The following is a 13,020-nucleotide window of genomic DNA, read 5'->3' on the forward strand; positions in this document are numbered from 1 at the left end:
TGCTTAGCCTGAGGGGGAACAACAGGCAGCGATTTGAGAGAGTCGGCTGCTGACAGGAGGAGGAGGGGCGAGCGGGTTTAGTACAGACAACCGCAGCTGCGCCTCTCCACTGTTATAGCACAGCCAATCAGAGACCTGTAGTGGCCCGTGCAGCGGTGGGAGGGGAGATCGATCAGCTACACTAATGACAGGGAGGCCGCATGGGCCCCTGTAACTAGGAGCGATCCAAGATATTACACCTATGGTGAGCTCAAGGGGCAGCTGCTTTGAGCCCCACAAAAATGACTGGGTCCTGGGCAGCTGCCCCTTTTGCCCCGCAAAAAAAGACGGCCCTGCAAGGAGGAGCAGTCCTTTCTTTCTGCTGACTAAGGATGAGCTCAGGCATGTTCGCAACTCCACATGCCCAAGCCCACCAGGAAGCCTACACTGTGCAGATATGGTTGCCAGTTGCCACCTCATCCCTTTAAACCCGAACACATATTAATTACACAGGTTGTGTGGCTGATTAACCACTTCAAGACCGCCGCACGACGATGTACGTGCAAACTTTGAACGGGGATATCGTTGTTATGGCAGCAGCTAGCTGCCATAACCCCGGTATCCCCGTTTTCGTGCAACGGCCGGCTGTCAGATAAAAGTGGTTTCGCTGCAAGATCACTTTTATCGGTGGCGGGAGAGGGCCCCCCCCTCCCGCCGCGATCCGGTGCCCTCCGCCGCTTACCGGAGCCGTCGGTAGCGGCGGAGGCGATCGCGTCCTATCCTGTGGTGTGTCTGGAGACAAGTGAGGCCAAGATGGCGCTCACTCGTCTCCAATATACTGCTGGGAGGAAGCGACGTCAATACGTCACTTCCGTCCACGCCTCTTAAAAGGCACATTTTTTCAAATGTCATTTTTCTAAATGACTTTTTTTTTTGTTATTGCATTTTAGTGTAAATATGAGATCTGAGATCTTTTTGACCCCAGATCTCATATTTAAGAGGTCCTGCCATGCTTTTTTCTATTACAAGGGATGTGTACATTCCTTGTAATAGGAATAAAAGTGACACCATTTTTTTTTAAAAAAACAGTGTAAAATTAAATAAAATATTGTAAAATAAATAATAAAAATTAAAAAAAAAATTTTTAAAACCCCCCTGTCACGACAAGCTCGTGCGCAGAAGCGAACGCATACGCGAGTAGCGCCCGCATATGAAAATGGTGGTCAAACCACACATGTGAGGTATCGCCGCGACCGGTAGAGCGAGAGCAATAATTCTAGCCCTAGACCTCCTCTGTACTGCAAAATATGCAACCTGTAGAATTTTTTAAACGTCGCCTATGGAGATTTTTGAGGGTAAAAGTTTGACGCCATTCCACGAGCGGGCGCAATTTTCAAGCGTGACATGTTGGGTATCAATTTACTTGGCGTAACATTATATTTCACAATATTAAAAAAAATTGGGCTAACTTTACTGTTGTCTTATTTTTTTATTCAAAAAAGTGAATTTTTTCCAAAAATACGGTGCAAAAAAAAGTATTGCAATGACCGCCATTTTATTCTCTAGGGTGTTAGAAGAAAAACCATATATAATGTTTGGGGGTTCTAAGTAATTTTTTCTAGCAGAAAAACCTGTTTTAAACATGTAAACACCTAAAATCCAAAACGAGGCTGGTCCTTAAGTGGTTAAGGTGGTAATCAAACTCAGTGCCTTACCTGCATTTAATTAGCCTCAGAACCTATGTAATTCAAAGGTGTTCGGATTTAAAGGGATGAGGTGGCAACTCTATGCGCAGCGCTAATCACAGGCAGTGAGATATTTACCGATCTGTGCAGCCGCGGATTGGAAAATGTCTCACTGCCTGTGATTAGCGCTGCGGAGTGTAAGCTTCGTGGCAGGCTCGGGCATGTGGAGCTGCCAACATGCCTAAGCCCATCTTTACTGCTGACCATCAACATTAAAGCCTTTTTTTCTTTTAAAGTGGTTTATTTTTTAGTTTGTGTGCTAGTGCCTTCTTTTTAAATTTGGGGTTCTAAGGGGAGCATTAAAAAAAAGGGTTCTGCACCAATTTGGTGCGAATGTGATGCAATTTCAGCCATACAGTTTGTATGGCATGTGATCTGCACAGCAATGCGTTGTCTGTGTTCGCACCAGTGTACCTTACATGTCGCTGGACTATTGTTTGGAGCTACTTCAGTAGTAGGTGGGAAACTGAGGAGCACCAGATCGTTTTAGTAAAGGTCCATTTAAATTGAAACATGAAGTGAGATTGAACAATCTTAACGCTATCCAATAACTATTGTGCAAAGTGTGTAGCTTTCATCTAATTTTCTATAATTCATTGCAGTGATATCCAGTGGACTTCTTTTGTGGATTTTAGGTGAACATACAAGCTTAGCTTATAACTCCATGTCGTGCACTCTTCCTTTTTTGATCTACATAGCGGGCTTGCTATGAATCAGTAAACACAATGGGCTCATTGTTATTGAAAGTGTTAAGGTGCCCAAAGGCATCAGTTGCCAGTTATCCCATATAGAAAATTCAGAGATAAATGGGTGGGTTTTTGGACATAGCAGTCATCAGGAGGAGCTGTCAACTGCTGAGTAAAAGGCTATCAGGTAGATTTTAAATTCATGGGTAATAGACCAGTTGTCTCTCTCTCTTTCCTCGTCTTTCTAGTCACAGACTCTGCAAGATCTTTAAGAAAAAATAAATAAATAAAGTTACCTTTAACATACTTTCAATATACTGCACTTTAAGGATCTGAACTGTATAAATGCTAAAAATGCTACTCCTTATGCACAATATTGTTTTTTTACGTGGGTCACTCTGCAATAGGTATGCTGTATGTGGCAGACTATCCATCTTTCCCCTGCCTGCTTTCTTCTTTACCAGTGCCAGCAACTGGATTGGTGGAATTAAATTCGTCCACAGATTGGCAGACAAGGTGGTGACTACGTAGACACGGATTTTAGGGGAATTGAAAAACTTTGCTTTGCTTTGAATTTGCTTTACCAATATTATCGGTTGCCACTCTAATACCATGCAACCACCAGGGAATTGCTCTTGTCTGGAATTCCTCATTTCTCTATCTGGAGTTTCTTCATTCCACTAGAGACTGGTGATATAATAGGATAATATGAGTGTTGTTGCCACTTAAAAAGTGCTCCATTATGTTTCATGAGATCTGCAAGCCTGCGAGTCTTTGTCATTAGATTGCTCTGACTCTAGGGATGGTGCCATTTGCAAAATGTGCATGTAGCTGATAGGAGCAAGAGACCCAGTTCCTGTGCTCGCTCAGTCCACAGTTTCAAATTCAGTACAAGTGTTATTTTGCTCACAATCATTGTCTTGGGTGTCCCATAGGACAGGGATAGATACACCAATGGGAACCTGACTATCTATCCAAATGTAAAAGCAAGCTCAAGGCTCACAGTTAACTACACAGTTTAAATGTACTGTGTATGTGAGAGCTGTTTTAATTGGAAAAGGATTTGTATTTCTGTTTATCTAGTCCTGAAATTTACACAGTTCTGCTACACAGCACAACCGTTTCTAGCAAGGCAGAAGACCTACTATTTCTATGGTGGAATTAAGTAACACTAATAGGTCTTGCCCATCCCCCAGCCTGTGACTGGACAGTGAAGAAGCTCTCCATCAATCTGCTTTCTCCCCCTATCAGCATGAGCACTGCTGCACAAATGATTGGCTCCTTGTGCTGCTTCTTCTTCTCCCACTCTCCGAACTCTGCTGTACAGGGAATTGCAAGAGGTTGATATCAGGTTACATTCAGATACTTTCACTGCTTACATTTGAGAAATACTTTTAATGGTGTATGTTTATAATAATAATTATTAATTATTAATAATTAAGTTAATAATACCAGCTCCCCTCCATTTCTGCTAGGTTGAGCATACTTACATGCCATCAAGTCCAGCATTTTTATGCAGAAATCTGCTGACAGAGGCTGTACATCAGGTTACCATTTTCTCTGCTGACATCATTAGGTAGCTGGCTGGGTCTTAGCAGTTGGTCCCCTGATGATGCTCCACTGAACAAGCACAATGCAATGTTTTCTACATAGCTCCATGGGATGTGTGACGTGGGTATCCCAGGAGGTTTCATGTGGGGTGGGGGGGTGACATCATTCTTGCTAAGGTGAGAAAGGCAAAAGTGCAGGGTGCTCTCTGCTAGAAAATTTCCCACAAAAAATACATTTATTAAGATTTACTGAAAAAGGAGGGGGGTTGGAGCAGTAAAATTAAATAAATATGTACAAACCCAAGTCCCAAACATTCCCAGCCCTTCAAGCTAACCCTAACATCTGGGCCTTTACACACCAGGTGACCAACAAAATGGAGAAGGATGTCCCAATCTATCTTCTGGTCAACAGGAAGCAATGCGCTCCCTGCAACAAAACCACGATATAGTAACCCTCGGATAAAGGGGGCAATCTGGTAGTAATGGATTGTGCCAAATACAAAAATATGGTCATGGACCTTTTGAAAAATAGGGAATGGTATAAAAGGGTATCCGAAGGTTTTGTCAAAATTATTGAGAGCCAGTATAAGAAATTAATAGGTTCTGCCTACTATAGCAATCTTATTACGAAAAAAACATGGGAATTTCTGAATATACAATCACCTAAAACCCCAACACTTTACGCGCTGCCCAAAATCCATAAAAGTCAGACCCACCCGCCGGGTCGACCTATTGTCTCAGGCAATGGATGCTTGAGCGAAACAGCTGGCCAGATGGTGGACGACTACCTTCGTCCCCATGTGGAATCTCTGGCTTCCTACATCAGAGACACTGTAGACCTTCTGGGTGCCCTTGATGGAATTCATGTAATGCTCTGGGGCCCCTACAATGGAGACAGCACAGGTAAACAGACATCAAGTAGGTAGGAGGCAGACAAGGGGAGCTTCCCCTTTTGGGTGGAGCTCCGCATTAACTACATGAACAATCATTCTGTACAGGAAATAAACAGTGGGAAAATAAACATACATAAAGTAACAAAGCTGTCCTGTGCATAAAATATATCTGCTAGATTGTTGCCTCCCCAGCACTATGGCCTCTCTACACCCCAGATATCCCCCAGTACTCTAACCCCTCTACACCCCAGATATCCCCCCAGCACTCTGACCTCTCTACACCCCAGATATCCCCCCAGTACTGTGACCCCCTCTACACCCCAGACATCCCCCCAGTACTCTGAACCCTCCACATCCCAGATATCCCCCCCAGCACTCTGACCCCTCTACACTCCAGATATCCCCCAGCACTCTGACCCCTCTACACTCCAGATATCCCCCAGCACTCTGACCCCTCTACACTCCAGATATCCCCCAGCACTCTGACCCCTCTACATCCCAGATATTCCCCCAGCACTCTGACCTCTCTCCACCCCAGATATCCCCCCAGCACTCTGATCCCTTTACACCCCAGATATCCCCCCAGCATTCTGACCCCTCTACACCCCAGATATCCCCCCAGCACTCTGACCTCTCTCCACCCCAGATATCCCCCAGCACTCTGAACCCTCTACACCCCAGATATTCCCCCAGCACTCTGACCCCTCTACATCCCAGATATCCCCCAGCACTCTGACCCCTCTACACTTTAGAAATCCCCCCAGCACTCTGACCCCTCTATATCCCAGATATCCCCCCAGCACTCTGACCCCTCTACACCCCAGATATCCCCCCAGCACTCTGACCCCTCTACATCCCAGATATCCCCCCCAGCACTCTGACCCCTCTTCACACCAGATATCCCCCCAGCACTCTTACCCCTCTACATCCCCGATATCACCCCCAGCACTCTGACCCCTCTTCACACCAGATATCCCCCCAGCACTCTTTCCCCTCTACATCCCCGATATCCCCCCAGCACTCTGACCCCTCCACATCAAAGATATCCCCCCTAGCACTCTGACCCCTCTACACCCCAGATATCCCCCCCCAGCACTCTGACCCCTCCACATACCAGATATCCCCCCCCAGCACTCTGACCCCTCTACACCCCAGATATCCCCCCAGAACTCTGACCCCTCTACACCCCAGATATCTCCCAGCACTCTGACCCCTCTACACCCGAGATATCCCCCCAGCACTCTGACCACTCTACATCCCAGATATCCCCCCAGCACTGTTACCATATACCATAAGATACCCCTTGTATTGTGATCCCACTACATCCCTGATACCCCCTATACTGTGGCCTCTCTACATCCCTGATACCTCTAGCACTATAGCCACCCAAGATACCCCAAGCATTGCTACCCCCTATACACCCCAGATCCCCCCTCAGCATTGTTTTCCCCCATACACCCTTGATATCCCCCAGCACCATTATTCCATCCACGTAGTACCCCCTTTTCCAGGGAAGATACAGTGCATGTAAACTTTTGGCTATGTGCCCACCTCCAGCACTGGACTCACCTATACCAATCAAGCAGGCAGAAGGAGGGGCGGAGGAGGGAGCATCCCTCCGGGCATTCCAAACCCTTCGGTGCAAACAGCGCTGGACAGCTGGGCTCACCATGACACCACCCACAACGTTACTTCTGCAGGCAGGCTCTCAGCAGCTCCCACTCCAGCTCCTACCCTGTGGCCTCCGAGTCCCGAGCATTCAAGCTGCATGGGGCGGGGTCAGAGCATCACTGGCGCTCCGGTCCCACCCTTCCCTGCTGGCTGTGAAATAATAGGTATCGTTCTGCACAGCACGGCGCACTGCTGCCAGCCTGCCTCCGCTGTGTATCCATCACTCTCAGTGCCATCATGGTGCCCCACAATTTTGGCCAGCGTGGGCTCAAGGACCAGCTGCTTTGGGGAAGGTGCAGTGGCCCCCCATGCAGCTGGGGCCCCTGGGCAGTGCCCAGGTGTGCCCACTCATTAAGACAGCCCTGCATGTCAGGCTGGTTTCGAAATCTAAAATGGAAACCCCAATTAGCCGCCATATGGGCCTCTTCCATGCCTTTGATTTATCAAAGATGCAATTTTTTGCATTAGAGTATTTGCCAAGAAATGAGAGAGAAGGTGACAATGACAAATTGTTACTTCAGCGAGAAGCACGCTGGATTCATAATCTATCGGCTATCAAGCCGCCTGGACTGAATAATGCATTCAGTTTCAAGCCCTTCTTGTAAAACATACTAATTTGTTTAAAGTGTGAATCTCTTATCTCTTGTTTTTATTGCCTACTTCATGACTCCAATACATTCAGAATTTTTTAACTGAATGCACAAACCAAAGCGGTAATGGTGCTACTTTAACTCCATGTCTTTGATGTGATTTTGAGAATCCAATCAAAATAGACATTTCAATGAATAACCCTCAATTTGTTCTTTGTGCTTTATTCTATTTTCAGTGTATTTGTATCACATTTATTTTCTATTTTATTTTCCTTCCTTCTGATGAGGGTACACTGTATAGCCTATTTACTGTTCTGTGATTATATGTACATGCGTAACTGACTGTAGATGCCTTTTGTTTAGATGCTATTTAAAAGAACAATTTGATTGTTCACTTTTCCCTTTTTCTTTTTCTATTATTAAATGAAGCTGTCAGGTTTTAGGGAAGAATCAGTAACCTTATGGACGCCCTGGGCACTTGTGACAACAGTGCCCAACCAATCACCTGGTTTTTACCCTATAGGCACTGTTTTTTAGCCTGTCCATTCCCCTCTTTCCATTGTCCTGACTGTGGGCTGTTTCTCAGCCCCGGTGATACGCCCAGGGAGAGCCCATCTGACTGTTGTATTGTTTGGTAGGTTGGATTTCTATCCAACCATTCCTGACGTCAGCCCGGCATATGTGGAGTATCCAAGATGGCAGATAGGGACTAGACGCATCATGCGTGTGAGGTCACTTCTGCCGCTTGCATCACGGACATGCGGAATGAGCCATAAATGGTGTCATTCATACACCCTACACTATTGCAGCAGCGCTGTATGCCCCAAATGAATAGGGTCCTTTTCTCAATCAAGTTCATAAAGTGCAAAAAAGGGGAACAGATGATAGGAATCCCACTAGTCAATATTGCCATATTCTATGAGGGCAGTTAATCCATTCACCAAGCGATACACCACGTGTTGGGACCCCCAATGAAAAACTCACTCACCAGAAGTTCAACCAATATGAGCCTTGATTAGTAATAGTTGGTCTGCACCACTTTCCAAACGACCACCAGATGTCAGTCTAACTCTCAGTAGCTCCAATGAAATATGTGGGAGAGGGGCGTGGCCAGGCAGCGCATGTAGCAGGACGCACTTCTCCTCAGCTCCGCCGAAAATCCTGACTATCATCCTCTGTATCACCCATCCAGCCCGCTGATACCTCCGATCGGAACCGCACACTATCTGGGCCTCAGCCAACCCGTTTACCCGATTTGCGGCTGCAGAACATGCCAAAAAGGGGCAAGGATGGTGGCAGCCCGCCCGCAGTACAGGCCCAAGATGGCGCTCTGCCACAGCGATCACAAAAGGAGAAATATAAGGAGGCTGCCCAGAAGCTCCTGTTTGGCAATAAAACATCAAAAGAACTACCATCACCCACATCTGACCTCAGTGAAGAAGAAGGAAGCCAGCTGGAGATGGATAATACTATTCCACTGGAGGATGGCACTGGATCCCCTGCTGACTGGGCCGCAGTGAGTACAGTATCACATTCCTATCAGGGCACTCAGACACCAATTATGCCCCTGGATAATGCTGAACCCACGCTCAGAGACATTCTCTCAGCAGTGACTATATGCAACAGATCCATCTCAACCCTGACTGATGAAGTGAAAGGTGTTAAGGCTGAGATATCCTTTGTGAGACAGGACATGCAAAAACTAAGAGAGCGCACAGCTGCAATAGAGAGCAGGGTCAGTGTAATCGAAGATGATTTAGTACCCATGCAGAGAGATTTAAAGTACAACTGCCATCTTGCAGATCAGCATGCAGCGCGCTTAGGTGACTTGGAAAATCGCATGCGCCGCAACAATGTTCACGCCTTAGGATTCCCAGAAAGGATAGAGGGTAAAGACCCGGTCACTTTCATCGAACAATGGCTCCTCACTACATTTGGAAAAGAAGCTTTCTCTCCACTATTTGCGGAGGAGAGAGCGCATAGAGTGCCATCTCGTTCACTATCCCCTGGCAATCACCCTCATGCTTTTCTGTTTAAGCTCTTAAACTACAAAGACAGAGATGCCATCCTTGCTAAAGCCAGAACCATGGGAGGTAAGCTGAATATTGAAAACTCCAAAATTTCCCTGTTTCCGGATTTCTCGGCTGAACTCCAGAAGCAGCGAGCAAAATTTATGGATGTCAAGCGAAGACTAAGAGACCTTAACTTGCCATATGCGATGCTATATCCTGCCCGCCTCCGTGTGGTTGCACTCGGGGAAACCCGCTTTTTTGAACGCCCGGACATGGCGACTCAATGGCTAGATCGTGAGGATAGGGCCCTTAAAGCTGCCAGACCACAAAGAGATGTCCCTGCTTAAGTGATAAGTCCTAGATATGCAATAACCTGACAAGACCCGGTCTGTTTTTACTGGGACAGATGCCTGGGCCGTGAGGAGGTCTTAAGATTCAAGTTTGCTGTTTAAGGAGGACAGTTTCTATTCTCATATCCGATGTTCAGGCGGCCGAGGAGTACTGTTTGTTTGTTTCACCCTCCCCCCTTTTTCTTTTGCCCTTTTTTCCACATTTTTGTTTGCAATTATCGAAGAAATACGTGCCTACCGTAGCTGTGAAACCCCTGCGAGAACTAACCTACTGGTTAACTAGGAGTTTTCAAGGCTTTTACCCCCCCCCACACCTGTTGTGTGGGAAAAGTTAACACTGTAGCCATGTGGCTGTGCGAACTGCCGACCTTTAAATTGATGCCATACAGAGCAACATGCATTAAGTCAAAAATTTACTGTCCTCTGTACTTATACACTAACCTGCTAGAATATTTCTCTTTGCCTTGCAACATGATTCCATGTCTACAGATACCTAAATGTTCTCAGAAAGGAGAAATCAAGCATGATTTGGGGAGAGGGGGCTCATCTCCCCTTCCAGATAATATGCTATTGTATAACCTAGGAGGTCTGATGAGAGTTATGCTGGCCTGGTCAGTGCTTCCGAAACAAGATGGGGATGAGTAAATTGACCATTGTGACTTGGAATGTCAGAGGTCTGGGAAATCCAGTAAAACAAGTGGCGGTCCTTAGACATCTCAAGTCGCTGAATGCGGGGGCGGTCTGCCTACAGGAGACCCATTTCTCTGCGGACCCCCCTCCCAGTCTTAGCCCACGATTATATATAAACCAGTTTCATGCAACCCACTCCACTTACTCAAGGGGAGCAAGTATACTGTTCAGGAAAGATATTCAATTCAATTGCATTAGAAAACGCATTGACCCGGCTGGCAGATATGTCTTTCTTTTATGCACAGTGGCAGGCCTAAGATGTATTCTTGCTAGCATCTATATACCCCCACCGTATAACTCAGAGGTTATCAGGCACCTGGCAGGTTTTATGGCCCAATACCCAGAAGTACCCTTACTGGCAATGGGGGACTACAATAATTTTTTTAATTTTCTTAAGGATAAATTTCCTGTGCCTACAGCTAGCACATATCAGGTAAAAGGTAGTACCCCCTTTGCCAGAATACTTGAAGAATCGGGGCTGATAGATGTCTGGAGATCTAAACATCCAAACGATAAAAAATACTCCTGTCATTCAGCCTCATATGACGGGTTATCTAGAATAGATCTGGGCCTTGGGAATGACAAGATGCTCCACTTAATAGAGGAATCAGGCTATGCAGATAGGCATATATCTGACCACTCGGCCTTTTGGGTGACCATTTCATTACCAAGTAGGTACAGACGTCCAATATGGAAACTTAATCCCTTCTGGCTCTCGCTGTTTACTGAACCAGACCCTATAGGCGGAGCACTCACACTGTTTCTACAGGATAATATCGGTACGGCTAAGCTGGGGGTGGTCTGGGATGCAGCGAAGGCCTTTTTGAGAGGACAACTTATCAAAACAATATCACGGATTAAAACTGACACCAAGGCTTGGGAATTGTTGGTACGAAATAGAGTCACCGAGACTGAAAACGATTATATCAATGACCCCACAGGAGACACTAAGAGGGCATGGTTGAGTGCACAGACAATGTCTGGGCAGCTGGCGTTGCAGCTGGCGGAGAACAAACGTTTTTTTGTGCAACAATCACACTTTGAGGAGGGGGAGACGACTGGTCATATGCTTGCAGTAATGGCACGGTCTCAACAATCATCCTCTCTCATCTCCGCCATCTGCGACGCACAGGGCGCTCTGAAATGCTCTACTCCTGATATCCTGACGGTCTTTGGTGATTTCTATGCTGATCTCTATACTTCTAAAGTTACACCCACTGACAGTGCAATAGAAGACTTCTTAGACAGCTGTGAGCTCCCCAGACTGCCAATAGAAGATATGACCATGCTTAATGCCCCTCTAACTGCAGAAGAACTAGACATCGCCCTATCTCAAGCTAAAAATAATAAATCGCCAGGTATAGATGGTCTCCCATCAGAGATATACAAACGCTACGCTGACTCCATGCTCCCCACACTACTGAAAGTTTACAATGAGGCATTAAAAGAGGGCTCACTGCCAAGCTCGATGAACGAGGCGATCATTATTGTTATATTAAAACCGGGTAAAGATGCGAATTCCCCTGGATCCTATAGACCCATTTCATTGCTCACATCCGATATCAAGCTGCTGGCTCGGATGTTAGCAAACAGATTGGCCAAAGTAATTCATAAAATAGTACATAGAGACCAATCCGGGTTCATCCCCACGAGATCCACGGCCCAAAATATAAGACGACTATTCCTGAACTTACAACTCCCAGTGGACAACACAGGCAATAGGGCAATTTTTTTTCACTAGACGCAGCTAAGGCCTTCGACAGTGTCGAGTGGCCTTATCTGTGGAAAACGTTGCAGAACATGGGACTGGGAGACACCTTTATTCGGTGGGTACAGCTTTTGTATGCTGCGCCCACAGCCAGGATACGGATTAATGGGGAACTTTCAGAACCTTTTCCTTTATTTAGAGGCACCAGACAGGGGTGCCCATTGTCGCCCCTGCTGTTTGCCTTGGCCCTGGAACCTCTGGGAGCAAAAATTAGAGGTGACTCTAGAATAGCAGGATTTCAAAGAGGTATGAATAAAGACGTACTGTCCATGTACGCAGATGATACCTTGCTCTATTTAGGGGACACAAAAGATACACTACAAACAGTCATGTCCCTCATTAAGGATTTTGGGGAATTATCGGGCTTCTCCATTAACTGGGATAAGTCAGTGCTGATGCCGCTCGACCCCCTGAATACTCCACTACCCCTAGGTGCAGAGATGATACAACAAGTAAGCTCATTCCGCTACCTGGGGATCCAGGTGACCCCTAACACAGCCACTTATGTTGACCAGAACCTAACACCTCTGTTAACTAAATTCCGTGAAAAGAGCAGGGCCTGGTGTAAACTACCCCTGTCTGTTGTTGGTAGAATTAATCTTATTAAAATGGTCTGGGCACCACAACTGTTATATATTTTTAATAATTCCCCGGTATGGATACCTAAAAAATGGTTTGACAGAATAGAGATCCAATTCAGAGAACTCATATGGAGAAAAAAAATAGCGAGGATAAAACTATCAACACTACAGTATGGCAAAGAGGAGGGGGGACTTGCAGTCCCTCATCCCAGAACGTATTATTTCGCTTCCCAATTACAACAACTAGGAGGATGGGGCTTGCTGGATCCGAAAGACCCGATTCGTAGACTTGTAACACTAGAAGACAATAACTATTCAGCACTGGCAAATTTGGAGGCGGGATTCCTGCATTTAGACCCGGAAGCTCCTACGGTTAAATTGTTGATTTTACTTTGGTCCTATGTCAAGAAACTAATAGGCATCACGGGCTTTCTATCCAGCACGCCTCTTTGGCGAAATAGACAACTGAAAGAAATACAAAAACTAAAAGGCTTCAAGAGCTGGG

The sequence above is a fragment of the Aquarana catesbeiana genome, linkage group LG04 (genome assembly GCF_042186555.1).
Source record: "Aquarana catesbeiana isolate 2022-GZ linkage group LG04, ASM4218655v1, whole genome shotgun sequence".
Lineage (NCBI taxonomy): Eukaryota > Metazoa > Chordata > Amphibia > Anura > Ranidae > Aquarana > Aquarana catesbeiana.